Source organism: Lolium perenne, chromosome 3 (assembly GCF_019359855.2).
Source record: "Lolium perenne isolate Kyuss_39 chromosome 3, Kyuss_2.0, whole genome shotgun sequence".
Taxonomy (NCBI): domain Eukaryota; kingdom Viridiplantae; phylum Streptophyta; class Magnoliopsida; order Poales; family Poaceae; genus Lolium; species Lolium perenne.
In genome coordinates, this window is record NC_067246.2 from 60,988,738 (window position 1) to 61,014,779 (window position 26,042).

Here is a 26,042-nt window from a genome sequence, read left to right on the forward strand (position 1 = left end):
GCCGAGAGCGAGGAGGCGGGCCGATCCGCCGCCGGCAAGCTCAAGCTGGCTGAGCAGGAGCTGACGCGGCTGCGCCTGCTGGAGCAGAACCATCTCGCTGAGCTCAACTCCCTCAGGACGGCGGAGAAGGAGAAGGTGGATGATCTGAGCCGGCGGCTGACGGAGGTGGAGAAGCAGCGGCTTGCGCTGCAGGAGGAGGTCACCGCCAAGTCCACAGAGCTGACGGCTACCGCCAAGCGTTGGACCGACGAGTTTAGCGCGCTTGATCGCGGCTTGGCGGGTGAGTGCATCTTTATGTTCCTTTCCCTTTGCCGGCTTTCGGCTGTCGACTGCCGGCTTTCGTTGGCAGCCGGCAGCAGAAACTTCTGATTTCTTCGCTATCCTCATCTTCGGGCTGGTGACAGTCGGTTCTTGCCGGCTGCCGCCAGGCTTTTCCTTTTGGCTTAGGACTTCGAAAATTTGCATTTTTCAGCTTATTTCGGCTTTGATGGTTTCTGACTTGCTTCTTCTTCTTGCAGCGGCCTTCCCGGAGACGCAGGACACGGCTTTGGCAGCCGTTGGCATCGCGCGCGACTCCAGGAGGCGGGAGACCGGCGAGGGCAGCTCGGAGTACTTCTCCATGGAGGACCACCTAGCGTCCATGGCTGCCCGCATCGAGCCCATCACCAAGCTCGGCTGGGAGCTTCGGAAGGCGGCTGAAGAGCTGGTGCCCATGCTGTGGCCTGAAGAGGCGGCGCCGCAAGATATCTCCGGCCTCATCTCCTCGATGGAGCGGGCGCCGGACCGCTTCCTCGACTGGAAGGAGTCGGCCACGCGCGCCGGTGCTGACATGGCGCTATCCTTCGTCCTCTCCTGGTACAACGAGGTGGACCTGGGGCAGCTTGAGTTCCGGCGAGCCGGCGTGGAGGACAAGCTCCCGGCCGAATACAAGGCTTCCCGCCTTGCTCGAGCCAGCACCATCGCCGACTTCGTCGACAAGACCCTCTTCGTCGCGGACCCGAACCCTCCTCCATCCGATGGAGATTACATGGACGATGAGGAGGCGGAGGACGTGCCCGAGGACGACCCGGCAGCCGGCTCCGCTGATGCCCCTTCGGCTTAGATTTCCTGCTTTCCAGTTGTTCTTTTGCCAAGACAATTTATTAAATCCCCGGGATGCCGGGTGCACATGTATGAATATTATCGCCTTTTAATTATGTCGCACTTTAATGTGTTTGTTAATCATTTGTGTGCCGAGTTGCTTTCTTTCGACTCGTTCGCTTTTTCCCATCCGCCCCACTCTTTGGCTGTGCTCTTGCCGATCGTACGTCCGACTTGCGATCCGTCGCCGGATCAAGAGCGGGCCGCTGGGTGAGGCCGACAGTATTTCAGTCGAACGAGCTGAATTTGACAATCCGGCACTTTTATGAAAAGTTGCAAGTCAACTCGCTTTTACTCTTTCCCTTAGTCGTTTTTCGCGTGCCGGCTCCCTAGGCCTTACTCCCGCCAGCCGGACAGCCGGGTTGCGGTCTGTAGCTGGATCGGAAGCCGGCTGTCGGAAACCGGATCACGTTACTGAGCCGGCCGCGTGAGAGGGTTCAAGCCAATTGGCGAAACAAGGTAAAGTACGCGAAAAACTTGTCGGAAACGGCGCTCTTGGCGCGAGCTTTTTCATAACTCACAAAAGGGATACAAGGGATACATACATTCCTGCTCTCATGTGTAAAATGGGCGGAGTAACCTGACATTCCAGGGACGTTTAGTCTCCTCGTCAGCCTTGTCCGGCTTGTTTTCTCTAGCCTCTTGGGCATCTATGAGATAGTAGGAATCATTGCCTACTGCCTTCCTCACGATGAAGGGACCCTCCCATGGGGATGATAGTTTATGCTGTCCGGCTGTCCTCTGGATCAGCCGGAGCACTAGGTCTCCTTCTCGGAATGCTAAGGGCTGGACCTTCCGGCTGTGATAGCGTCGGAGGCTTTGCTGGTAGATGGTAGATCTAGACTCAGCCAGCAGCCGGGCCTCTTCGACCAGGTCAACTCCATCTTCGCGAGCTTCTTTGGCTTCGGCTTCTGTGTAGAGCTTGATCCTTGGCACGTCGTGCTCGATATCAGTCGGCAGGACGGCTTTGGCCCCGTATACGAGGAAAAATGGTGTGAAGCCGACTGAACGGTTTGTCGTTGTGCGCAGGCTCCACAGCACATTGGGCAGTTCTTCAATCCAGCAGCCGGCTGCTCGCTCGAGCGGCTCCACCAGCCGGGGCTGGATGCCGGCTAGGACTAAGCCGTTAGCCTTTTCCACTTGTCCGTTGGACTCTGGGTGTGCCACAGAAGATAGGGCCATCCGGATCCCCATTTCCCCGCAATAGCGAGAGAAGATGCCTTGGGAGAAGTTGCTGCCGTTGTCGGTGATGATGGTGTGGGGGTAGCCGAATCTCACAATGATTTCCTTGAGGAATGTGACGGCTGTGGACCCGTCCAGTTTCTTGATTGGCTTGGCTTCAATCCACTTGGTGAATTTGTCAATCATCACCAAGAGATGTGTCATGCCGCCTCGCGCCGTTCTGAATGGGCCCACCATATCCAAGCCCCATACAGCGAATGGCCATGTGATGGGGATGGTTTTCAAGGCGGAAGCCGGCTGGTGTCTCTGCTTTGCGAAGCGCTGACAGCCATTGCACTTCTTCACCAACTCTTCTGCGTCTCTGAGCGCAGTCGGCCAATAAAAGCCGTGCCGGAAGGCTTTGGCCACTATGGCCCTGGATGAGGCGTGATGTCCGCACTCTCCTTGATGGATTTCCCGTAGGAGTTCAATCCCTTCAGCCGGCTCGACGCACCGCTGGAACACCCCACTTACGCTGCGTTTGTACAGCTGGTGGTTGATGATGGTATAGGCCTTGGCCCTTCTCTCAATCTGCCTGGCCTGGACTCTATCATCAGGCAGCACACCGTCGGTGAGGTAGGAGAGGAATTCTTGTGCCCATGAAGGTACGCATCTTATCTCGAATACGCTGACCAACAGGGCCTCCTGCGTGGGAGCTTCCGGATTCGACTGCATGGTCGCCGGGTTCGGCTTGCTAGCCGGCGGGTTCGGCTTGCTAGCCCCCGAGTTTGGCGATGAAGCCCCCGGGTTGGACTGAGAAGTCCCCGGGTTCGGCATGCTAGCCGGCGGGTTTGGCTTGTTAGCCCCCGACTTGGGCGATGAAGCCCCCGGGTTCGGCTGAGCAGCCCCCGGGTCAGCCGGCACGAATATTGAATCCGAGTCCGGTGACGGTGTGATGGACGGCTTCTTGAGAACCGCCAAGGCGACACCCGGCGGAATAGCTTGCCGGGTTGAGCCAATCTTGGACAAGGCATCAGCCGCCTCGTTGTTTGCCCGTGGCACGTGGTGGAATTCGCAGCCGTCGAAGAAGCCGGATAACTGCTGGACATGGAAGCGGTATGAGGCCATGTTGGCGTCCTTCGCGTCCCAGTCGCCAGATGCTTGCTGTATAACCAAGTCGGAGTCGCCGAAGCAGAGTATGCGACGCACGCCAATCTCCTTGGCCAGCTTCAGCCCATGAATGAGCGCTTCATACTCCGCCACATTGTTGGATGCGGCGAAGTGGATCTGCAGGACGTAGTCCAGCCGGTCCCCCTTGGGAGAGGTGATGACGATGCCGGCTCCCAAGCCGTTGCGCATCTTCGAGCCGTCGAAGTGCATCTTCCAATGTGTGGAATCCGGCACAAAGTGTACCGCATCTCAGCCCAGTCGACGAAGAAGTCCGCGAGGATCTGCGACTTGATGGCTGTGCGCGGCTCGTAGAGGATGGTGTGGGCGGCTAGCTCCAGGGCCCACTTGGCAACCCGGCCGTTGGCATCCTTGCTGCCTATGATTTCCGCCAAGGGCGCTGTGGCAACCACCTTGATGGGGTGCTCTTGGAAGTAGTGTTTGAGCTTCTTGGCCGCCATGTACACGTCGTAGGTGACCTTCTGGTAATGGGGGTAGTTTTGCTTCGACTGGGAGAGCACTTCGCTAAGGTAGTAGACTGGGCGTTGGACCAGCTGCTCCCTGCCGGCTTCTTTGCGCTCCACCACCAGGACAACGCTAACCACTCGGTTGGTGGCTGCGATGTACAACAGCATCGGCTCCATTGAAGCCGGCGTTGCAAGGATTGGCGCGGTTGAGAGCACGCGCTTCAAGTCACGGAAGGCCTCATCCGCCTGCGGTGACCAGACGAATTTGTCCGCCTTCTTCATTAGTTGATACAGGGGCAGTGCCTTCTCCCCTTAGGGCTGACGAAGCGGCTCAAGGAAGCCAAGCAGCCAGCAAACTTCTGGACGTCCTTGAGGCACTGCGGCAGTTCCATCTTCTCCAGGGCACTGATCTTGTCCGGGTTGGCTTCGATCCCTCGCTGAGAGACGAGGTAGCCAAGGAGCTGGCCAGACGGCACGCCGAATGTGCACTTGGCCGGGTTGAGCTTCATCCGGAATCTTCTCAGATTGGTGAAGGTTTCTCTCAGGTCATCAAGGAGGGTAGTCGTCTCCTTGGTCTTTACAACGACATCATCCACATATGCGTGAACGTTTCTGCCGATTTGATCCTGCAAGCATTTTTGCATGCACCTTTGGTAGGTGGCGCCTGCATTTTTCAAGCCGAACGGCATAGTCGTGTAGCAATAAGCCCCGTACGGGGTAATGAACGAAGTCTTTATTTGATCATCCGGATTCAAAGGAATCTGGTGGTAGCCTGAATAGGCATCTAGGAAAGACAACAGTTCACAGCCGGCAGTCGAGTCTATGACTTGATCTATGCGCGGTGGGGAAGGGATCCTTCGGGCACGCCTTGTTCAGGCTGGTGTAGTCGATACACATGCGCCAGGAGCCGTTCTTCTTCAAAACCAGGACCGGGTTCGCCAACCAGTCCGGGTGCAGCACTTCCATGATGAAGCCGGCAGCTAGGAGCCGGGCGATTTCTTCACCGATGGCCTTCCTTCGTTCTTCGGCGAAGCGCCTGAGAGGCTGCTTCACCGGCTTGGCTTCGGGCCGGACGTGGAGGTGGTGCTCAGCCAACTCCCTCGGCACACCCGGCATGTCTCTTGGAGTCCATGCGAAGATGTCCCGATTCTCACGGAGGAAGCTGGTGAGCTCGCTTTCCTATTTCTTGTTCAAGCCGGCACCGATGGTGACGAACTTGTCCGGCTGCGCCGGGTCCAGCAGGATCTTCTTGGTGTTGTCGGCCGGCTGGAAGTGAGTCGTCCCAGCCGGGTTGCCCGCAGCCGGCCTGGATCCGGATGCGCGGCTTTGGCGAGGGCGACGGCGTCGTGGATGAGCTGCTTCTCGGTGGCGATGACCAGCGTCTGGGCCATCTTGGAGCTCTGCGTGGCGCAGTCCATGGAGCGGCGATAGTCGCCGGCTACGGGGATGACCCCCTGGGGGCCCGGCAGCTTCATCTTCAGGTACCCATAGTGGGGCACCGCCATGAACTTGGTCAGGGCCGGCCTGCCTAGGAGCGCGTGGTAGGGACTCACGAGGTCCACCACCTCGAACTCGATTCTCTCGGTGCGGAAGTGGTCCGGCTTCCCGAACATCACCTCCAGCGTGATCCGGCCGATCGGCTGGCAGCAATGGCCTGGCACGATGCCATGGAAGACGGTGGGGGTGGGGCGCAACTCGGCCTCCTGAATGCCCAGCTTGCGGGCGGTGTCGCGGTAGAGGATGTTGATGCTGCTGCCGCCGTCGATGAGGGCGCACGAAAAACGCACGCTGCGCCGGGTTGTGCCGATGGTGGGGTCGAGGACCATGGCGTAGCTGCCCGGCTTCGGCAGGACAGCCGGTGTGTCGCGGCGATCAAAAGTGATGGCCTGCTCTGACCAGTTTAGGTACTGGGGGACCGGCGGTATGACCGCGTTGACCTCAAGGGAACGGCGCTCTTGGCTCGTCCTGTCCTCGGGCTCGGAGGTGAAGATGATGTAGGTGGCGTCTTCGGCCAGATATCGGCCGCCATGGTGCACTTGGTTAGCCTCGTGGTGCTCGAGGTTGGCGTTCTCTGCGCCGGCTTGGCCACCCGGCCCGCCGGCTGGTGGAGGCGGGGGTGGAGGCGGTAGAGGTTCACCGCTTGTCAGCCGCTTCATGAAGTGGCAGTCGCGGGTGGTGTGGTTGGAGGGGTTCTTGCCGCTGTGGTACTTGCACGGCGAGTCGAGCATCTGCTCGAAGGTGTACTTCGGCTTCCACTGCCGGTCTTGCTTCTGGCGGCGGCTGCCGCCTGCCGCGTTGTCTGCCACGGCGGCTACGTGGGCGGAGCCGTACCGGCGGTCCGGCTGGTCGCTGTGACGCTTGCCGCGGTAGTTGTCCCGCCAGCTGCCGTGCGAGGCGCCCTCGGCCGGCTTGTTGTTGTCCCTTCTGGTGGGGGCCGGCGAAATGTCAGCCGGCGCCTTGCCGGCTTCCTCAGCCAGCGCGTACTTGTCGGCGATGGCCATCAAGGCGGCCATCGACTTGGGGTCACTGCGGCGCAACTTGTGCCACAGCATGGTGTTGGGCCGACAGCCTCCCATGAAGAAGCTGATGGCCTGGATCTCGTGCACGCCCTCGCAGGAGTTGCGCATCTCGCACCAACGCGTTAGGTACGCGCGATCCGTCTCGTCGGGGCCCTGCTTGCACATCTCAAGCTGCTGGGGGCGACCCGGCCGGCGATAGGTGCCGGTGAAGTTGCTGATGAAGGCCGCTTCGAAGTCGAGCCAGCCGTTTATGCTGCCGGCTGGCAGGTTGTTGAGCCATGTGCGGGCGGAGCCGACCAGCATCAGGGGGAGTAGCGCACGGCCCAGCGCTTGTTGCCTTTGGCGATGCCGACTGCGGTGGAGTAGTCCTGCAGCCAGTCCTCCGGCTTGGCGGTGCCGTCGTACTTGGGGGTGTCGCGGGGGAGCGTGAAGCCTTCGAGCGTGGGCTCGTTGGCGATGCGGGGCCCGAAGCACTTTGGGCCGGCTGGAGCTTCTTCTTCCGCAATGCGGGATTCGACCAGCCGGTCGAGGCGATCTCGGGCGTCGGCGGGCTCGATGCGCGGGCCCAGCCGGGAGTGTGCCGGCTGGCGCGCGCCGCTTGCTTCTGGAGCCGGCCGGTGATGACGGCGGGGCCCGGAGTCTTGCTCCTGGTTCCGGCTTGGAGGGGGCCGGCTGCGGCTGCTGCCGCTCGGCTGGTGGCTTGGCCGGCCCGAGCTGTGCGTGGCCCGGGAATCATGGCGCCGGCTTGGTGCTGGGGAGGCGGACTCGGCCGTGTCCCTGGCGCCTTCCCTGTCGTTGCCTGCAGCTCCACGAGCGTGAGAAGCTCTGGGGGCATTGACATACCTGGGGTCGGCGATCTGCCTGTTGGCTGCGTTGAGCAGCTCAGTCACCCGCTTGGTCTGGCGGCGTAACTCTTCGCCTTCGAGGCGGTTCAGCTCTTCCGCGGCGGCTTCTGCCGCGCGCATGTTCTTGTCGGGGGTGTTGTAGACGGGGAGCTCCGCGGACGGAGCCGGCGAAGGAGCGCCGTCGCGGGCGATCTCAGCGCCAAGGTCGCGGCCCCTGCGGCGGATATGGCCGGCTCGGCTTGGCTCGTCGCCGCCTGGAGTGAGGCCGTGGGCGCGGTTGTACTCGCGCTGGGTGATCTCCATCTGGCGCTTAGCAGCAGCCAGTTCTTCGGTTTGCTTGAGGAGGAGCTGGCGGTGCGCCTCCAAGTCCGCCTCGATGGCGGTGGGGTCGGCACCAGGCGTGAGCGGGGTGCTCAGTTTTGCCCGGACTGCATCCAGCCGGGACGGTGGTGGTGGCGCTTTCGGGCCCGAGCCGGAGGCGTTGGGGTCGATGTTGCGCTCCAAGTTGGGGCCGCGCATGCGCGGGTTCTTGGTGGGGAGCTCGTCGCCAGCCATCATGACTTGCACGACGGCGGGGCTGGCGGGAGCGCTGCTGCCGGCTCGCGGAGGAGGGCTAGCGCAGCGCAGCACCTGCCGCGGGTAGCGCGGCGGTGCGACGGTGGCGACGTAGACGTCGTGGCCGCCGAAGGAGATGATGCTGCCGCCGGCTGGGAAGGGCCGGTCAGCGAAGCAGCCAGCGTTGTCGCTGACGCAGTTGAGGGAGCCGAATCTCCAGATCAAGCCTGAAGCGACTCGCTCGCCGGTGGTGATGGTGAGGCCCGTCCGGATGAAGACACCGGCCGAGGATGCTGAAGGCCCCACGGTGGGCGCCAAATGTCGTGGTATCGTCACGGCATATGCCATAGGGTGGCTAATCGAAGTGGTTCCTGAGGGATCTCACGGCGGTATCCGGATGCGGGTATAGGTACGAGCGACACGGCGACGTACCCAGGTTCGAGGCCCTCCGATGGAGGTAAAGCCTCTACTCCTGCTATGAGTGTATATGATGTTCACACAATACAATGGTGCTCCTAGAGCTGTGTCTGGCTGCTCCTGGGAGGCTAAGGGAGACGATGGTCTCTCTCACAGGGCAGCTCTGTAGGTGGGTGGAAGCAATAAATGATCGATCCCCTGCACGAGAGGGGGTAGTGCGGCTTATATAGGCACCGGCACTTTACATATAAGACCCTATAGTTTACTGGCCGGCTTGGCCGGCTCCGGCTTCTGCTCCTTCCCGAGGCGGTGACGTCAGGAGCCGTTGAGGCATCGTGGCCTGTCCCATCCGGCTGCCACGGTCAGCGGTATGGAGAGGAGGTGTCTCTGTCGCCGTCAGCCACTGTAGCCAGTACGGACCGTCGTAAGCCATGATGGCCTGTCCGGCGCGTGGCACTATTGCTCCACAGTGCCCCGCGCTTTACGGAAGATGAAGTCAGCGTGGACTTTGGGAACCCGGATCACCAACCCGGTTCCTTCCAGTGCAAGACTCGCCAGCCTCGAGTCGGTCTGAGGTACAAACCCCAGTCGGATATGGCTTGTAGAAGCCGGCCCAGCTACAGCATTGGTGGCCGTAGCCAGGCCGACTAGGACCTAGAGCCAGCCGGCTTCCAGACCAGCCGGCCACGGCGCCAGCCGGCTGCTCCTCAGCCGGCCTTTGCCGCGAGCCGGCCAGTGGCCAGCTGGCTGCTCCGCGTCCATTGCCCTATCCGGGGTCTTCCCCCCGACAATTAATGTACCTGTGGTATTGAACAAAACCTTGTCCCTAGTAAAATAGTCCATTGATTAATAAGATGATCAAGGTTTCCTGATCATGCATACCAATGTCATTAATATTGGAGTCATATTGTTGGATGAATGACATGATGGAATCGCACCCATATAAGGTATTGCAATTTGATCAAGTCACTAAGTTTAGATCAAGTAACTAAGTTTAGCATTGCAATACTAACATGAAATGTTGTAACTTAATCCTTAGACCATGAGACCATATTATAATCACTTTCACCGGCGGCTGCTTAGACATCATCAATCGCTACACTGTAACATGTGGTCATAAAGGTGCTTATCAGGTATTCCAATGGGATGGGTTGAGGCGTATGTGTCAACATCAGGATTTGTACATCCACGTGACAGAGAGATACCACAAACACACTTGGTGATATTATATCAACAACCTTGCAAGCTTATGACTAGGTCACGAAGATATGATATCACAAGAAGAAGTTAAACATGTTTGTCGGAAACGAGGTCAAACAAGGTATACCGGATACCGAAGATCAAGTCTCGGGTAAACTAGGTATCGTGTAACAAAGGGATGGGACTCGACGTTGAGGTTCAAGCGATAAAGGATTCTATTTGCTCTGTCTCTCATACTCCATTTTTTAACCTCAAAATCTTGCTTCCTCTCCATCCCTCCCATGATTCTTGCATATTTTTAAGGGTTTTGAAATAGGAAATATAGATCTACAACTCCACCAATCAATTCCTCCTCTAAGTGAGGGGAACCCTTGGGATCTAGATCTTGGATTCATTTGTTGATTTCCTCCTTTCTCCTAGCTACCTCTCTAGTTCCTTCATGGCATTTGTTGATTTGGTGGAATTTCAGTATGAAGGATTTGATTTCACTTAGTGTTCCTTCTTTTGCATCCTTGCATAAGTGTTGAGCTTTTCATTACGATTAGTTTGAGTGAGAAGCCTTGAGCTTGTTACTCTTGGAGGGGTTACCTCCTAGTTGGTTGGCGGTTGGTGCTCTGGTGATCTCTTCGTGGAAGATTGTTGATGTCTACGCCCCCTCCTTTTCCTGTAGACAGTGTTGGGCCTCCAAGAGCAGAGGTTTGTAGAACAGCAGCAAGTTTCCCTTAAGTGGATCACCCAAGGTTTATCGAACTCAGGGAGGAAGAGGTCAAAGATATCCCTCTCATGCAACCCTGCAACCACAAAGCAAGAAGTCTCTTGTGTCCCCAACACACCTAATAGGTGCACTAGTTCGGCGAAGAGATAGTGAAATACAGGTGGTATAAATAAGTAGTAGCAACGGCACCAGAAAAGTGCTTTGCCCAGGACAGTAAACAAGCAGTAGTAACGCAGTAAAACAGTAAACAAGCAGCGATAGCAGTATTTAGGAACAAGGCCTAGGGATCATACTTTCACTAGTGGACACTCTCAACATTGATCACATAACAGAATAGATAAATGCATACTCTACACTCTCTTGTTGGATGATGAACACATTGCGTAGGATTACACGAACCCTCAATGCCGGAGTTAACAAGCTCCACAATTCAATGTTCATATTTAAATAACCTTAGAGTACACGACAGATCAACACAACTAAACCAAGTACTAACGTAGCATGCACACCGTAACCTTCACACTATGAAAGGAGGAATAGATCGCATCAATACCATCATAGTAATAGTTAACTTCACAATCCATAAGAGATCACGATCATAAACTACGCCAAGTACTACATGATGCACACACTGTCCACTTTACATCATGCAGGAGGAATAGAATACTTTAATAACATCACTAGAGTAGCACATAGACGAATAGTGATACAAAACTCATATGAATCTCAATCATGTAAAGCAGCTCATGAGATCATTGTATTGAAGCACATAGGAGAGAGATTAACCACATAGCTACCGGTACAGCCCCTTAGCCTCGAGGAAGAACTACTCCCTCCTCATGGGAGACAGCAGCGGCGATGAAGATGGCGGTGGTGTCGATGGAGAAGCCTTCCGGGGGCACTTCCCTGTCCCGGTGGCGTGCCGGAACAGAGACTCCTGTCCCCCAGATCTTGGCTTCACGATGGCGGCGGCTCTGGAAGGTTTTCTCTGGTTTCGTTGAACTGCTCGATGTTTTTAGGTCAGGGACGAATATATAGGCGGAGAGGCGGCGCAAGGAGGCGGCTGGGGCCCCCACACCATAGGCTGGCACGGCCAGGGGGCCACCCGCGCCGCCTTATGGTGTGGGCCCCCTGCTGCCCGCCTCCGACTCTCCTTCGGTGTTCCGGAAGCTTCCGGGAATTCTAAGACTTTCGGTGTTGATTTCGTCCGATTCCGAAAATATTTCCTTACTAGGATTTCTGAAACCAAAAACAGCAGAAAACAGCAACTGGCCTTTCGGCATCTCGTCAATAGGTTAGTTCCGGAAAACGCATAAATATGACATAAAATGTGAACAAAACATGTCGGTATTGTCATAAAACAAGCATGGAACATCAGAAATTATAGATACGTTGGAGACGTATCAGCATCCCCAAGCTTAGTTCCTACTCGTCCTCGAGTAGGTAAACGATAAAAGATAATTTCTGAGGTGACATGCTACCAACATAATCTTAATCATACTATTGTAAAGCATATGAGATGAATGCAGCGATTAGAAACAACGTAAATGCAATGAGTAAACAAGTGAATCATATAGCAAAGACTTTTCATGAATAGTACTTCAAGACAAGCATCAATAAGTCTTGCATAAGAGTTAACTCATAAAGCAATAATTCAAAGTAAAGGCATTGAAGCAACACATAGGAAGATTAAGTTTCAGCGGTTGCTTTCAACTTATAACATGTATATCTCATGGATATTGTCAACATAGAGTAATATAACAAGTGCAATATGCAAGTATGTAGGAATCAATGCACAGTTCACACAAGTGTTTTCTTCTTGAGGTGGAGAGAGATAGGTGAACTGACTCAACAATAAAAGTAAAAGAATGGTCCTTCAAAGAGGAAAGCATCGATTGCTATATTTGTGCTAGAGCTTTGATTTTGAAAACAAGAAACAATTTTGTCAACGGTAGTAATAAAGCATATGTATCATGTAAATTATATCTTACAAGTTGCAAGCCTCATGCATAGTATACTAATAGTGCCCGCACCTTGTCCTAATTAGCTTGGACTACCGGGATCATCGCAATGCACATGTTTTAACCAAGTGTCACAAAGGGGTACCTCTATGCCGCCTGTACAAAGGTCTAAGGAGAAAGCTCGCATCGGATTTCTCGCTATTGATTATTCTCAACTTAGACATCCATACCGGGACAACATAGACAACAGATAATGGACTCCTCTTTTATGCATAAGCATGTAACAACAATTAATTTTCTCATTTGAGATTGAGGATATTGTCCAAAACTGAAACTTCCACCATGGATCATGGCTTTAGTTAGCGGCCCAATGTTCTTCTCTAACAATATGCATGCTCTAACCATAAGGTGGTAGATCTCCCTTACTTCAGACAAGACGAACATGCATAGCAACTCACAAGATATTCAACAAAGGGTAGTTGATGGCGTCCCCAGGAACATGGTTATCGCACAACAAGCAACTTAATAAGAGATAAAATGCATAAGTACATATTCAATACCACAATAGTTTTTAAGCTATTTGTCCCATGAGCTATATATTGTAAAGGTGAAGAATGGAAATTTAAAGGTAGCACTCAAGCAATTTACTTTGGAATGGCGGAGAAATACCATGTAGTAGGTAGGTATGGTGGACACAAATGGCATAGTGGTTGGCTCAAGTATTTGGATGCATGAGAAGTATTCCCTCTCGATACAAGGTTTAGGTTAGCAAGGTTATTTGAAACAAACACAAGGATGAAGCGGTGCAGCAAAACTCACATAAAAGACATATTGTAAACATTATAAGACTCTACACCGTCTTCCTTGTTGTTCAAACTCAATACTAGAAATTATCTAGACTTTAGAGAGACCAAATATGCAAACCAAATTTTAGCATACTCTATGTATTTCTTCATTAATGGGTGCAAAGTATATGATGCAAGAGCTTAAACATGAGCACAACAATTGCCAAGTATCACATTATCCAAGACATTTTAGCAATTTACTACATGTATCATTTTCCAATTCCAACCATACAACAATTTAACGAAGAAGAAACTTCGCCATGAAAATTAAAAGCTAAGAACACATGTGTTCATATGAACCAGCGGAGCGTGTCTCTCTCCCACACAATCATTTATTCAAACAAAAACAAAAACAAAAGCACACAGACGCTCCAAGTAAAGTACATAAGATGTGATCGAATAAAAATATAGTTTCAGGGGAGGAACCTGATAATTTGTCGATGAAGAAGGGGATGCCTTGGGCATCCCCAAGCTTAGACGCTTGAGTCTTCTTGATATATGCAGGGGTGAACCACCGGGGCATCCCCAAGCTTAGAGCTTTCACTCTCCTTGATCATAATATATCATACTCCTCTCTTGATCCTTGAAAACTTCCTCCACACCAAACTTAGAACAACTCATTAGAGGGTTAGTGGACAATAAAAATTAACATGTTCAGAGGTGACACAATCATTCTTAACACTTCTGGACATTGCATAAAGCTACTGGACATTAATGGATCAAAGAAATTCATCCAACATAGCAAAAGAGGCAATGCGAAATAAAAGGCAGAATCTGTCAAAACAGAACAGTTCGTATTGACGAATTTTATCGAGGCACCAGACTTGCTCAAATGAAAATGCTCAAATTGAATTAAAGTTGCGTACATATCTGAGGATCACTCACGTAAATTGGCATAATTTGCTGAGTTACCTACAGAGAAAACAGCCCAGATTCGTGACAGCAAAGAAATCTGTTTCTGCGCAGTAATCCAAATCTAGTATGAACTTTTCTATCAAAGACTTTACTTGCCACAACAAAACACAAAACTAAGATAAGGAGAGGTTGCTACAGTAGTAAACAACTTTCAAGACACAAATATAAAACAAAGTACTGTAGCAAAATAACACATGGGTTATCTCCCAAGAAGTTCTTTCTTTATAGCCATTAAGATGGGCTCAGCAGTTTTAATGATGCACTCGCAAGAAATTGTATTTGAAGCAAAAGAGAGCATCAAAAGGCAAATTTTGAAACACATTTTAAGTCTAACATGCTTCCTATGAAAAGGAATCTTGTAAATAAACAAATTCAAGAAGCATAATGCAACAAGCATAGAAAGATAAAACAAGTGTAGCTTCAAAAATTTCAGCCCATAGAGAGGTGTTTTAGTAACATGAAAATTTCTACAACCATATTTTCCTCTCTCATAATAACTTTCAGTAGCAACATGAGCAAACTCAACAATATAACTATCACATAAAGCTTTCTTATCATGAGTCTCATGCATAAAATTATTACTCTCCACATAGCCATAATCAATTTTATTAGTTGTAGTGGGAGCAAATTCAACAAAGTAGCTATCATTATTATTCTCATCATCAAATATAGGAGGCATAGTATCATCAAAGTAAATTTTCTCCTCAATGCTTGGGGGACTAAAAAGATCATGCTCATCAAAACTAGCTTCCCCAAGCTTAGAATTTTCCATAGCATTAGCAACAATAGTGTTCAAAGCATTCATATTAATAACATTCCCATTAGCATGCATATAAAGTTCCATGGGTTTTTTAATTCTCTCTTCAAACACATCATGTCCTAATTCAAGATAAAGTTCATAAAGATCTCTCATATTTTTGTTGTTTTCCATTATGCCTAACTAGTGTAAACAAGAAACAAAAAGTTGCAATTGCAGGATCTAAAGGAAATAGCTTCGAGTACTTACAACGGCGCCGGAAAATAGCTTAGTAGCCGAGATCCGGAGTGTGAGTGCCTTTTATCTTTCCTCCCCGGCAACGGCGCCAGAAAATAGCTTGATGTCTACGCCCCCTCATTTTCCTGTAGACAGTGTTGGGCCTCCAAGAGCAGAGGTTTGTAGAACAGCAGCAAGTTTCCCTTAAGTGGATCACCCAAGGTTTATCGAACTCAGGGAGGAAGAGGTCAAAGATATCCCTCTCATGCAACCCTGCAACCACAAAGCAAGAAGTCTCTTGTGTCCCCAACACACCTAATAGGTGCACTAGTTCGGCGAAGAGATAGTGAAATACAGGTGGTATAAATAAGTAGTAGCAACGGCACCAGAAAAGTGCTTTGCCCAGGACAGTAAACAAGCAGTAGTAACGCAGCAGTAGTAACGCAGTAAAACAGTAAACAAGCAGCGATAGCAGTATTTAGGAACAAGGCCTAGGGATCATACTTTCACTAGTGGACACTCTCAACATTGATCACATAACAGAATAGATAAATGCATACTCTACACTCTCTTGTTGGATGATGAACACATTGCGTAGGATTACACGAACCCCCAATGCCGGAGTTAACAAGCTCCACAATTCAATGTTCATATTTAAATAACCTTAGAGTGCACGACAGATCAACACAACTAAACCAAGTACTAACGTAGCATGCACACCGTAACCTTCACACTATGAAAGGAGGAATAGATCGCATCAATACCATCATAGTAATAGTTAACTTCACAATCTATAAGAGATCACGATCATAAACTACGCCAAGTACTACATGATGCACACACTGTCCACTTTACAGCATGCAGGAGGAATAGAATACTTTAATAACATCACTAGAGTAGCACATAGAAGAATAGTGATACAAAACTCATATGAATCTCAATCATGTAAAGCAGCTCATGAGATCATTGTATTGAAGCACATAGGAGAGAGATTAACCACATAGCTACCGGTACAGCCCCTTAGCCTCGAGGAAGAACTACTCCCTCCTCATGGGAGACAGCAGCGGCGATGAAGATGGCGGTGGTGTCGATGGAGAAGCCTTCCGGGGGCACTTCCCCGTCCCGGCGGCGTGCCGGAACAGAGACTCCTGTCCCCCAGATCTTGGCTTCGCGATGGCGGCGGCTCTGGAAGGTTTTCTCTGGTTTCGTCGAACTGCTCGATGTTTTTAGGTCAGGGACGAATATATAGGCGGAGAGGCGGCGCAAGGAGGCGGCTGGGGCCCCCACACCATAGGCTGGCGCGGCCAGGGGGCCACCCGCGCTGCCTTATGGTGTGGGCCCCCTGCTGCCCGCCTCCGACTCTCCTTCGATGTTCCGGAAGCTTCCGGGAATTCTAAGACTTTCGGTGTTGATTTCGTCCGATTCCGAAAATATTTTCTTACTAGGATTTCTGAAACCAAAAACAGCAGAAAACAGCAACTGGCCTTTCGGCATCTCGTCAATAGGTTAGTTCCGGAAAACGCATAAATATGACATAAAATGTGAACAAAACATGTCGGTATTGTCATAAAACAAGCATGGAACATCAGAAATTATAGATACGTTGGAGACGTATCAATTGTCAAGAGTCTTGGGCTTCTGCTTCATGGAGGTATTAAGTGGTTGTGGAGCTTGCCATATCCGGAGTGGAGGAATAACTAACCATAAGGGAAAGGCCTTTGTCATCGTGGTATTGGCTTGGAGAAGAAGATGAGCTCTGTGGCGTTCGGGAGACCTTCGTGGTAGCCCGCATCTTTCCAACGTGACATACCTCATTTCATGTGGGGGAACACATGATTACATCTTTATCTCCACGTGCCTTGGTTATCTCTATATCTGAGTTTACTTTTCTTGTGATAGCCATCGTACTTGAAGTACTTATATCTTGCTATCACTTGTGTTCATATATCTTGTACCTATATTTCTTAACTTTAGTTGTTATTGTTGCACTTAGTTGAGCCTATTATATTTAGGTTTTGTGCTTGTAAAATGAACGTTAGTTTAATTCGGCATTCTTACAAGCTAAATTTGTAATAGTTTTTAAAATGCCTACACACGCCCTCTAGGCGACATCTCGTCCTTTCAACAGCCGCACCCTTTCTCTCATGGGCCGTAAAAAATCCCTTGTGGGCAACCAAACAAAATACACAACATGTTTTTTTTACCCGTCCTAGTCACAGTGTTTGCCCCCGAGCCCAAAAGCCCTGTGACCTAACCGATCGATCGGGTCTCTAGTGCCAGTTCTTCTCCTCCTCGAAATAGACTTTTACCCCGCTTTATAAATAAAGCAACCACATCCATACAAGGTTCTAGTACAAGCAGAAACTGACGAAGACCATAAGGTTAGTCGGGGCCACATGTGACGCCCCAAAACCGGTACCATGAGGATCCCAGCGAATCCGCCGAAATCCACACGATATCGATTTTAGGAGACGCCCCACCAAGCGCCTCGTACACGCCGAAGCATGCACGCGATGCGGGTGGAATCATTCACGAGCAGTAACATTACAACAGGATTACAATAGAGCCCACAAGAAACAAATATATTACAACAACGACTCCAACGAGTCAAGATACAAATATACAATACAAAGATCCGAATCATACAGAAGATCAAATACGTCCGAGTACGGACAAGATACAAATTGGACTAAGAGTCCTGAAGATAACCAGTGGCGTCCATAACCCTGCCCAGGCCAAGCCGGAAGGGTAACCTTGCTAGCGTCGTCTTCATCGAACATATCTTCATACCTGCCCGGTTATGTCCCGTAGAAGCAGCAATAAGTACGGGTTCGTACTTAACAAGACTTCAAGACGTATAAGCATTCGTCAACCAGTCGTCCTTTGTACTTGAGGCACGCAGGGGACTTAGAGGACGCAAGAGGAACGTCATAGGCAATATGGTGGGGTTAAGCGGCAGCGCGCAAGCACTAAAAACCTATAGAAACACTCTACAACAGTCGTCTAATCAGAGAAGATGAGAGAGCGCATAAACTAACAGTTCTATACTCTGCAAACATAACGCAGCCGACGTGTTTCCCCTCTCGCAAGGAAGTACTTACAAGGGCACTCACACGGTTGACAAGTTTTAACCAGTTATTATTTAAGTTGTGCTAACTTACTACGCAAGTTATTAGTATGGAAAACAACAGGTGTAAGTTGTCTATGGTCGAGTCATACAGCTCCAAGTCGTCCATAACCGCGGACGCGGCTTATCGATAAGATTTAACCCTGCAGGGGTGCCCAAATGTGCCCACACGCACGATCAACCCACTTGCGACAGGTGGATATCACGACTCGCACTCTCCTTCACGACAACAATGTCCAGGAAGCCACCTAACCAAGTTGAACCCGAATCGAAGTCCGGCCGTATCTCCGAGACGGACCTAGCTGTTTGCGACCACGACTTCTGAGGGTCAAAACACACACTGGGGCGAATGACCCGCTTCAGCACGCGATAAACGCTCGTGCCGCACCTATACGTGCATACCAGAAACAAGGGATACAAGGCACCCAGGGGCTTCCCAAAGTAAATAAGTAACAAGCTGGCATGCACGCGAACGACAAATGGTAAAACATTGCAAACTAGTTGTGGCCACTGGACAAAGCTGTAGATTCCGGCAGTGGTCGAGGGGAGACCCAGAAGCATACCCACGTGTGGTTAGAGCGCTCAGTCTCGGAACAGATAACAAGAACTCGGGTCTTAAGCTTTAAAGAAACACAAGTGAGCCGTCATAAAACGAGCAACTGACCCACCGATGTCTCCGCTGACAATTATTAACAAGTAACCATGATAGCCTCAACAGATATATCCATAACCCATGTGTCATGATTCCCAACTGATAACCCGATAAGATAACAATAACGGTAACACGATATAAATAGCACTAGCATGCACTATGACTCGCGAGGCAGACCCGATAACCAAACAATAGCCGTGGGAGGTGATGGTGGCAATATGGGCTGCTTGAGGTAACAAGTGGAAAGGACACGTGACAAGAACGCAACTCAAGGATAGCATGAGGGAGAAGGCAAAATAAAATGGTGAGCGACTTCTGCAGGGGCAGGAGTATAAGGGAAATGCTTGCCTGTTAAAGCTTGCCGAGGGACATCCGGAGAACTTGTCGTAGCTCGTACCAACTCGACGGCCTATCCGTGAAGAAGCAAATCGCTACAACAAACAACGGATGCACAACTTACTACTACGGCAAAAGAATCGGCATGATGAAGATATGATATGCATGCATGGCAAAGCAAACATGATGCGACGCAACTTATCCATATTAAACGGAATCGGAATTCCGACAATCAATTATTAGGTTCGAGTTGTTTATCTATCCCGAATATTAAATGTTGATTAGCATGGTGTAAGCATGGCATGGGTGAGCTACACAAATTAAACGGAGCGGGAAACCGTATCCGGCAATTCCAATTACTCCGCATATTAGTTATTAGGTGTGATGCAAACTAACACGACACGGCATGATGTGACATGCAAAACATTATATAGATGGCATATTCAGATTCCTCATATTTTTCTGATAAAAATAGACATTTTATTTGTATTGTTGGATTTACCAATCACAAGATATGATATAACCAAGATTTTGCAAAAAGAAAGATTAGCAGAGATGGGTATTAGAACCGGGCCGGACCTGACTGAAGCGGCAACTGTTAAATTGCATCCCTGGAATTGAGTATAGTATCGTTTGGAGAGAGAGGAAACAAAACAGCTAGACTGCTTGCTGGTGCTGATTTTGGAAAGGCTCCCACGCAAACTGAAACATCTCTGGCCATAATATCTGAACCAAAACAGAGAAAAGAGTTGATTTAGATGGCCACTGTGAGTGAGGATTTTAACTCAGGTCGCACAGGGGGAGGATCAAGATACCGACCAGGGAAGAGATCAAGACCTTAAGCCACTCGGCTGCTTTGACGATGCTGATTTAGATTGACGACACACGTGTAGACTGAACTTCTCCAAGCGTGGGATCTGAACGACAACAAAGGGGAAAAATGATGGATTTATTTGGCCGGGTTTTGAACCAAGGAGATCACAGCAGAAACGAAGGCACGAACCAGATGGCTACCACGTAGATGTTGAGCAGAAGTAGACCCGCTGCCAAAATGAAGCAGTTCTGGACAGTGTACCACAACTGACGAACCTGAACAAAGTTTGAGCCTTGAAGCTATGGTGAACACACAGGGAGGCGCTGGTCGCGGAAGTAGTCATGTCTCCACCATCTTGACGTCCCCATAGTCGAAGTAGTGGACGCCGGGAAAAAGATCTTAAGCGGCAACACGGTCGGACAGATCGGAAAAACTACACAGACATGGTGACAGAATGGTATTAGCTAGCTAAGCTAAGCAGGATGGCTGCTGGATGGTTGCATGCGTGTGGAGCTAAGCAAGCAAGCAGGCAGGTGGATGGATGAATAGGAGCGTGTCTGATGTCAATGGTAGCTGCTGCTGCTGAGCATGGAACGCGACAGGTACAAGGCGGCCAGGCGCGCGTGGACTTGGACTGCAGCTGCTGTCGAACAGCTTGCGGGCACGCGCACACGCTTAAGAAAGACATTCAGCTGGAGGAGCGAGGCAGGCAGCCTAAGAGCGATCTGGTGGTGATCAAGGCGCTACACAGGAGGACGTGGGTGCTGGCTCGGCGTCGTGCAGAACTTGTGGCGGCGGACGGCGAGGCCGACGGCGGGGCTTGAGGTGGTGCAGACGCGAAGTCGAGGAGCTCCGGCGACGGACTTGGCGGCGCGGGGACGCAGCGGTTGAGGACGAGCTGGGAGAGGGCGACGTGCAAGAAGGAGCCGGCGGCGAGGCGCTCCGCGCGGATGAGGTCGGGACAGAGGCGCGCGCAGCTCGGGGAGGCGTCGGCCAGGGCGGAGGAAGCCGAGCGGGGGACGAACGGCAGCCGGGCTGCCGCAGCTCGAGCAGGAGGAGGCGCAGATGAGTTGTAGCAGAGGGCGGCGGCACGAGAGGGAGAAGGCTAGGGTTTTCCTGCGGCTCGATGGGGATGTAGAGAGGGAAAACGAGCAGGTGACCTGGGTGGTTGGCAAGGTCAACCAGCGTGATCATGTGAGGAAGATGGGATGTGCTTTTCCTTCAGCAGAAATGATCGGTCATGTAGATGGGCTGCTAGTTGCTGCTTCTCTTCTCTTTTTCTACTACTGCTTCTTTCTTTCTCTCACAGATGTTTGCAGGAAAATAAAATAGAAGAGAGGGAAAGAACTTGTGAAATAACTTGGAAAATCCTGCAGGTTTTTGGAAACAAAACTCAATTTGTTTAGTTTGAAAATAATTTGTTTTTATATAACTAAAGAGAGAGGTGAGGTTTATATACCACATAAGAGTTTATTTTGTAAACAATTAAAAGGTTTTATTTTGATATCCAAAGAGAGGGTTTAATTTTAGAAATAAAATAGGGTTTAATAAAATAATTTTGGAGTTCAAAAATATGCATGATGTCATGATTATGCACAAAAGAAAAGGCACAAAAAAAATCTAATAGCGGTATTTTTCCTGGGCCGCTACAATCGACACCACTAACAAGGGATCGCGCCCCGAGATCCCACGTCCAGGTACGGGGGAAGAGAGGGGAAACTATCGAATCTTCTAGCGGCGTGTCGATCTCCTCGACACCACTAACAAGGGTTCTTGCTCCACGTTGTTCGGTCAACACCACTAACAAGGAGTCGTTGTTCCGCTGTTGATGATGCGCTTCCGTCTGGATCCTCCGAAGATCGAACCTAATAGGTGAGGGGCAAAGATCGTCCAACCCACGTCGGACCTAAGACTCGGAAAACTCAGACAAGAGAGCAGACTCAAAACTCGCATAGGTAAGAGGAGAAAGAATAGAGATGAGGAGAAAAACAGATCTAATCAGATCTATCCAACGAATTTTAGAAAAATAGGTTTTACACTCTAAACTCAACGACCGTTGGCAAGGTTATCCTAAAGGCTGGACTAGTGGGATATCGTCAACCTGATGCTCTGATACCAACTTGTGACGCCCCAAAACCGGTACCATGAGGATCCCAGCGAATCCGCCGAAATCCACACGATATCGATTTTAGGAGACGCACCACCAAGCGCCTCGTACACGCCGAAGCATGCACGTGATGCGGGTGGAATCATTCACGAGCAGTAACATTACAACAGGATTACAATAGAGCCCACAAGAAACAAATATATTACAACAACGACTCCAACGAGTCAAGATACAAATATACAATACAAAGATCCGAATCATACAGAAGATCAAATACGTCCGAGTACGGACAAGATACAAATTGGACTAAGAGTCCTGAAGATAACCAGTGGCGTCCATAACCCTGCCCAGGCCAAGCCGGAAGGGTAACCTTGCTAGCGTCGTCTTCATCGAACATATCTTCATACCTGCCCGGTTATGTCCCGTAGAAGCAGCAATAAGTACGGGTTCGTACTTAACAAGACTTCAAGACGCATAAGCATTCGTCAACCAGTCGTCCTTTGTACTTGAGGCACGCAGGGGACTTAGAGGACGCAAGAGGAACGTCATAGGCAATATGGTGGGGTTAAGCGGCAGCGCGCAAGCACTAAAAACCTATAGAAACACTCTACAACAGTCGTCTAATCAGAGAAGATGAGAGAGCGCATAAACTAACAGTTCTATACTCTGCAAACATAACTCAGCCGACGTGTTCCCCTCTCGCAAGGAAGTACTTACAAGGGCACTCACACGGTTGACAAGTTTTAACCAGTTATTATTTAAGTTGTGCTAACTTACTACGCAAGTTATTAGTATGGAAAACAACAGGTGTAAGTTGTCTATGGTCGAGTCATACAGCTCCAAGTCGTCCATAACCGCGGACGCGGCTTATCGATAAGATTTAACCCTGCAGGGGTGCCCAAATGTGCCCACACGCACGATCAACCCACTTGCGACAGGTGGATATCACGACTCGCACTCTCCTTCACGACAACAATGTCCAGGAAGCCACCTAACCAAGTTGAACCCGAATCGAAGTCCGGCCGTATCTCCGAGACGGACCTAGCTGTTTGCGACCACGACTTCCGAGGGTCAAAACACACACTGGGGCGAATGACCCGCTTCAGCACGCGATAAACGCTCGTGCCGCACCTATACGTGCATACCAGAAACAAGGGATACAAGGCACCCAGGGGCTTCCCAAAGTAAATAAGTAACAAGCTGGCATGCACGCGAACGACAAATGGTAAAACATTGCAAACTAGTTGTGGCCACTGGACAAAGCTGTAGATTCCGGCAGTGGTCGAGGGGAGACCCAGAAGCATACCCACGTGTGGTTAGAGCGCTCAGTCTCGAAACAGATAACAAGAACTCGGGTCTTAAGCTTTAAAGAAACACAAGTGAGCCGTCATAAAACGAGCAACTGACCCACCGATGTCTCCGCTGACAATTATTAACAAGTAACCATGATAGCCTCAACAGATATATCCATAACCCATGTGTCATGATTCCCAACTGATAACCCGATAAGATAACAATAACGGTAACACGATATAAATAGCACTAGCATGCACTATGACTCGCGAGGCAGACCCGATAACCAAACAATAGCCGTGGCAATATGGGCTGCTTGAGGTAACAAGTGGAAAGGACACGTGACAAGAACGCAACTCAAGGATAGCATGAGGGAGAAGGCAAAATAAAATGGTGAGCGACTTCTGCAGGGGCAGGAGTATAAGGGAAATGCTTGCCTGTTAAAGCTTGCCGAGGGACATCCGGAGAACTTGTCGTAGCTCGTACCAACTCGACGGCCTATCCGTGAAGAAGCAAATCGCTACAACAAACAACGGATGCACAACTTACTACTACGGCAAAAGAATCGGCATGATGAAGATATGATATGCATGCATGGCAAAGCAAACATGATGCGACGCAACTTATCCATATTAAACGGAATCGGAATTCCGACAATCAATTATTAGGTTCGAGTTGTTTATCTATCCCGAATATTAAATGTTGATTAGCATGGTGTAAGCATGGCATGGGTGAGCTACACAAATTAAACGGAGCGGGAAACCGTATCCGGCAATTCCAATTACTCCGCATATTAGTTATTAGGTGTGATGCAAACTAACACGACACGGCATGATGTGACATGCAAAACATTATATAGATGGCATATTCAGATTCCTCATATTTTTCTGATAAAAATAGACATTTTATTTGTATTGTTTGGATTTACCAATCACAAGATATGATATAACCAAGATTTTGCAAAAAGAAAGATTAGCAGAGATGGGTATTAGAACCGGGCCGGACCTGACTGAAGCGGCAACTGTTAAATTGCATCCCTGGAATTGAGTATAGTATCGTTTGGAGAGAGAGGAAACAAAACAGCTAGACTGCTTGCTGGTGCTGATTTTGGAAAGGCTCCCACGCAAACTGAAACATCTCTGGCCATAATATCTGAACCAAAACAGAGAAAAGAGTTGATTTAGATGGCCACTGTGAGTGAGGATTTTAACTCAGGTCGCACAGGGGGAGGATCAAGATACCGACCAGGGAAGAGATCAAGACCTTAAGCCACTCGGCTGCTTTGACGATGCTGATTTAGATTGACGACACACGTGTAGACTGAACTTCTCCAAGCGTGGGATCTGAACGACAACAAAGGGGAAAAATGATGGATTTATTTGGCCGGGTTTTGAACCAAGGAGATCACAGCAGAAACGAAGGCACGAACCAGATGGCTACCACGTAGATGTTGAGCAGAAGGAGACCCGCTGCCAAAATGAAGCAGTTCTGGACGGTGTACCACAACTGACGAACCTGAACAAAGTTTGAGCCTTGAAGCTATGGTGAACACACAGGGAGGCGCTGGTCGCGGAAGTAGTCATGTCTCCACCATCTTGACGTCCCCATAGTCGAAGTAGTGGACGCCGGGAAAAAGATCTTAAGCGGCAACACGGTCGGACAGATCGGAAAAACTACACAGACATGGTGACAGAATGGTATTAGCTAGCTAAGCTAAGCAGGATGGCTGCTGGATGGTTGCATGCGTGTGGAGCTAAGCAAGCAAGCAGGCAGGTGGATGGATGAATAGGAGCGTGTCTGATGTCAATGGTAGCTGCTGCTGCTGAGCATGGAACGCGACAGGTACAAGGCGGCCAGGCGCGCGTGGACTTGGACTGCAGCTGCTGTCGAACAGCTTGCGGGCACGCGCACACGCTTAAGAAAGACATTCAGCTGGAGGAGCGAGGCAGGCAGCCTAAGAGCGATCTGGTGGTGATCAAGGCGCTACACAGGAGGACGTGGGTGCTGGCTCGGCGTCGTGCAGAACTTGTGGCGGCGGACGGCGAGGCCGACGGCGGGGCTTGAGGTGGTGCAGACGCGAAGTCGAGGAGCTCCGGCGACGGACTTGGCGGCGCGGGGACGCAGCGGTTGAGGACGAGCTGGGAGAGGGCGACGTGCAAGAAGGAGCCGGCGGCGAGGCGCTCCGCGCGGATGAGGTCGGGACAGAGGCGCGCGCAGCTCGGGGAGGCGTCGGCCAGGGCGGAGGAAGCCGAGCGGGGGACGAACGGCAGCCGGGCTGCCGCAGCTCGAGCAGGAGGAGGCGCAGATGAGTTGTAGCAGAGGGCGGCGGCACGAGAGGGAGAAGGCTAGGGTTTTCCTGCGGCTCGATGGGGATGTAGAGAGGGAAAACGAGCAGGTGACCTGGGTGGTTGGCAAGGTCAACCAGCGTGATCATGTGAGGAAGATGGGATGTGCTTTTCCTTCAGCAGAAATGATCGGTCATGTAGATGGGCTGCTAGTTGCTGCTTCTCTTCTCTTTTTCTACTACTGCTTCTTTCTTTCTCTCACAGATGTTTGCAGGAAAATAAAATAGAAGAGAGGGAAAGAACTTGTGAAATAACTTGGAAAATCCTGCAGGTTTTTGGAAACAAAACTCAATTTGTTTAGTTTGAAAATAATTTGTTTTTATATAACTAAAGAGAGAGGTGAGGTTTATATACCACATAAGAGTTTATTTTGTAAACAATTAAAAGGTTTTATTTTGATATCCAAAGAGAGGGTTTAATTTTAGAAATAAAATAGGGTTTAATAAAATAATTTTGGAGTTCAAAAATATGCATGATGTCATGATTAT

The 26,042-nt window shown here is 50.4% G+C and overlaps 1 long non-coding RNA gene across 7 annotated transcripts; it reads right to left on the minus strand.

The window, feature by feature from the left end:
* Positions 1-17,435: 17,435 nt before the first annotated feature.
* Positions 17,436-26,025, minus strand: LOC127341717 (uncharacterized). 7 transcript variants are annotated; one of them, XR_011754940.1, is made up of 9 exons: positions 24,650-26,025; positions 24,473-24,552; positions 24,215-24,361; positions 23,647-23,729; positions 19,999-22,323; positions 19,815-19,912; positions 19,575-19,721; positions 19,008-19,090; positions 17,436-17,670 (listed from the first exon to the last, which is right to left on the minus strand). It is a non-coding gene; the product is annotated as an uncharacterized lncRNA (long non-coding RNA). The 7 variants fall into 7 exon arrangements; XR_011754936.1 differs by having other exon boundaries at positions 24,455-24,552; XR_011754938.1 differs by having other exon boundaries at positions 24,639-26,025.
* Positions 26,026-26,042: the final 17 nt, after the last annotated feature.